This window comes from Etheostoma cragini, chromosome 2 (assembly GCF_013103735.1).
Source record: "Etheostoma cragini isolate CJK2018 chromosome 2, CSU_Ecrag_1.0, whole genome shotgun sequence".
NCBI lineage: Eukaryota > Metazoa > Chordata > Actinopteri > Perciformes > Percidae > Etheostoma > Etheostoma cragini.
In genome coordinates, this window is record NC_048408.1 from 112,844 (window position 1) to 117,445 (window position 4,602).

The window sequence follows — 4,602 nt, forward strand, 5'->3', positions numbered from 1 at the left end:
TAACACAAACAGGACGCATGGTTCAGGGCTCTCACAGCACTCTGCAGCTGGAATATAATCTAATGACCCTCAGGAACAATTATACATACTGTATATGCAACAATGGTTGGGACCAAACATGAGTGGTTGGTTTTTCATCCACTGAAACAGCCCTTTAAGACTTATTGTCTGTAAAAACTAGCAGACTTGGATTTAAAGATGACTTTCTTGTCTGTTAAGGTGGGGTAAGTTCCTGGTGAAACTAATGTTGTGGCCAGTTAGTCTCCCTCAGCCTTCAGAGCTATAACCTCTTCAGTTTGATCCTGGTTGAGTTGTTGTATATATATGCAGTATATATAATTACTTCTGTGTGTTATTAGATTATATTCCAGCTGCAGAGTGCTGTGAGAGCCCTGAACCATGCGTCCTGCTGTGGTTACTGCCATCCTTCTTCTGGTGGTGCTGATGTCCACGTCGGACTCGGCAGCCGGTAAGAACACGGTCACTAAATAATCAGTCTCCACAAACAACAGGAACACCAAACGTCTTCTTTCTGTGACACAGGGGATCCTGCAGAGATGTGTAGGACCCAGCATCTGGCCAAACCGTGTAGAAACACGAACCTTGGTGAAGGCTGGTTCCAGATGGGTGATAACCGCTGTGTGAAGGCCTTCTTCAATACCCAGCAACTGGGTCATACTGATTCAGAGGTGATGAAACACACAGATCTGACTACTGATAGAAAACGGGACCTTGTCCTGTTCAGACACTCTTTCAATTTCAGCAAAAGATGGGAGGAAAGAGGCAAAAGAAAAAAAATATGGAAAGAGGATTTGAGAAGATTTTTTTTGTTGACTTGTGACATTTAATAGTATATTCTTTAAGCATATTCTGATTACTGATGTACAGCTATGGAGGGTCATATGACCCAGTTTTTAAGATGAAAAGAACAATAACCAATACGGTGATGTTTTTGGCGATGTAACAATGAAAGAGGAAATGTATTTTTTGAATAATAGAAAAGCCTAAATGCAAAGGTTTCAGTTGAAATATCCAAAGAAAAAACAAACATAAGAAGTTTAAAAGTGAAGGTTTTTGATTAATATATAAAGCCTTCTTTTACCTCCCTCTGTTTTACATGTATTGTTCTCCAATTTCAAATTTTCTAAAGGTGGTTGTGAGTTTTCTGCCTCCTCAGAGCAGAGCTTAGGGAATGTGAACGGGCTTCGTGACGGTGACCGGATCAGTTTCCAGATTGAGCGAGGACAAATGATGAATTATCAGTGAAAACTAACTGTCCTGATTTGGGTTTATTTCAGACGACCTGTAGAAAGTTTCCAAACGGCCATCTGGTATCGATCCACAATGACCTGGAGCTGAATCAAGTCCAATGTGCCACGTACAGAGCCTCCACCGGAAAAGCTCACTAATGGATCGGAGCCTTCCTTAAGATGGTAAGCAGTAAATATTACTGTTCGTTAAGCCTTATTCAGCCCTAATTCAAAGCATTCCCATCAACAGGTTTCTTTGATATTGCTCAAACTTATGCACATTAATTTAATATACTACAAAGTTATGGTGACTGCTGGCCTGTCACATAAAGAGTGGTCACATGACAGTTAGATGTAGCGGTCTTACAGTTGAACGAATTTAAGAAAATTAGATTCTGGACTCCCTGAGGTCCTAAACACCCATATCCAGGATGAGAGTCTTAACTTCTCCAGGACAAAAACAGGGGCCCCCGGTTGGAAGCCCTGTGTATAAACTTTGACATGGCAATATTTAAAATGCATTTGGTTGCAAAAAATTCCAGATATTGTCTTCTTATTGTATGTTTTTACTTTAAGTAATGTGTACTTTTATCTCAATGGTTTTCAATTAAATCACAAATAGTACATCTCTGTCTTCCCTTTAATAAATGGAAAATCAGGGAGATAAGATATGCATTCTTACATTAGAAATACATATCCTACCTTTAATAGTTTATCAGCTCAAACCTGTCAGCCAACAAGGAAACATTGGTAGTTGGAGACAGAGTGGGAAGTCAATCTGATGATGATTAGTAGTCAACCTCAGCCAATCATCTGTTTTCTGTTTGTCTTTTTAGAGTGCTCATCTTTACATGGTAACTCATGAGTGGGTTTGGACCGATGACACTAAGTTTGATTACAAGAGCTGGGCTGGTGGCCAGCCTGACAGTTATAAGAAAAGCGAGTTCTGCTCTAAGATGAACTACTTGGGTAAGTAAATAAATGCTTTAGGAGGAGAGGGCGGACGTTATAAGGAATTACTTTATTTACAGATGTTACCTCAGACAAGATAAGAGAGGCACACTATGATGAAGGAGTGTAATTATTAAAGCAGCACAACAAACAGGTCAAAGTAGAGGGGTGTGAAGGAAGAACAGGACCCTCATCTTAACTGCATACCATCTATTCTACTTATAGAATATAATTAATCAATTTCTCCGTGCGGTTGAGAGTTGGGAACATTTAAATCTTTTCCAGACCATGAAGACCAACAAAGACTATACAGGATGAGCTTCCTGCTGACACTGACGTGGGCTGTAATGAGAAGAGGCCCTACGTGTGTGCAGTGAAGATCTAGTTCAAAGAGAACCTGAAGTTTGCTTCAACTGGAACCACTGCAAGCTTTTACATTTACTGCAATAAATATTCAGCATCAGAAAACATGTTGATGGTTCCTGTTTCTTTTCCTGTTTGTCATTAATCCATCTGTCCCAATGTCATCATTGTTCACAATAAACAAAGACTACGCATTCTCATCCAACGCATGACTGGGTTCAATCAGAAAATTCACACGTGACATAGGGATCAATGATTCATGTTTTGTGTGTTCATTGTTTCCCCACTCACAGAAACAAGTTACACCCGCTAAACCACACGTGCTTAACCTAAAGGACTCCATTTGTGCACTGACTGCATCTTACTTTCAGAGCTAAACGTAAAATGACGAGTTACGCTAGCAAATCTCTCTCAGAAATTCTTCCGTGGGGGGGTGTATAATGCACATAATATTGATAAGATTCATGAAAGTCTGGAAAATCTGACTGCCATCATGGTTGCAGTGTTCAGCGATTCTCCTCCAACCCTGTGAGCTATGCGTAACATGTTAGTCCAGCACCAGATGGTTCTAGATTTATTGTTAGCAGCTCAGGAGAGGGTGGTCTTTGCCATGTGATAGGTGATCAATGCTACACATTCATCACAGATGGAGAAGGAATCATCACTGCCACCATCCATCCATCCATCCATCCATCCATCCATCCATCCATCCATCCATCCATCAGCTAAACTAACTGTAACAAAAACTGGCGCTGAAGAGGTGGTCAGCCCGGGTTTATATACAGCTGTGGTGGGTGATGATGATAATGATGGGATGCAGCTGCAGACGGATGGATAATGAGTGGCCACTCCTGTAGACCTTGTTGCTCGTAGGACGCCCTCTTGTGGATGACAAACAACACAAACAGACACACAGGGAAAAGGCAGCAGAACCACAACACAATGATTCTCATATTAATTATTCCTAATAACATCACCAATGCCTGTCAGAGTATATGACTTCTGTATCTGTCCTCAGTGGGATCTCCTTGTAGGAGACAACTGGATGTGTTATGACTTTGCATTTTCACTACAAGGATAGATGACGTAAAGTCTGACAGAAACAGTTGTCTAGAGCTGTTTATCATAGCAGGTCCCAGGTCAAGACCATGGCCTATCCAAGAGATAAGATGTTCTTTTTCAGCAAAGATAGAGTGGCCGGTAAAGGATCTTGGAATCACGGAGGGCGGATTCAGAAATATGTAAGAGGTCCAGCTGTCTGCCTGAGGTCCAATACTTGTTATGTTTAAGAGGAAACTGTTTTAAGAACAAGGGTTGGTTTTCCTCAGGGGGCACTGGACATAAATAAGTGTATTACTGGTTGCATCCACACAGAACTGTGGTCACTCTGTAACTTTGTGCATTGTGAGAGCTGGTCTTGTCATTTTGATTGTTCTCTGCAGAAAATAATTAAACTTCACCAGAGACTACACTTTGATTCAGTTTGCAGCCTGTCTTTATTCTGTTCCAACAGAGTCTCACTTCCAACCAAATTCCACCACAAAGTGAAGCTACATCCAGCCAGGTGTAGATAACCAGGATAAGAATGTGAAGCTACGTCCAGCCAGGTGTAGATAACCAGGATGAGAAGGTGAAGATAATGATAATATCATTATGGATTTCCTAATGCAGGGATGGACAAGACGCGTGGGGCATATTTCTCCTCATCTGAGCAGCAACTAATTATGGAAAGTTATGAGGAGGTGAAGCATATAAAATGTAAAAAAGGAAACACAGCTGCTGTTATCAAGCAGAGAGAGAAAGCCTGGCAGACAACTGAATGTGTAAGGATTTAAAAACATCTTCTTACTCGGAAAGGTGTTCCCTTGTTTTTTATGTTTTATTGCTATATATGTGTATCTGCTGGCTTTACTGTAAAGATTCTTTGAGTAGCACTAATGAAATACAGTGCCTTGCAAAGTACAGTGGGTATGGAAAGTATTCAGACCCCTTTAAATTTTTCACTCTTTGTTTCATTGCAGCCATTTTCCAAAAATCA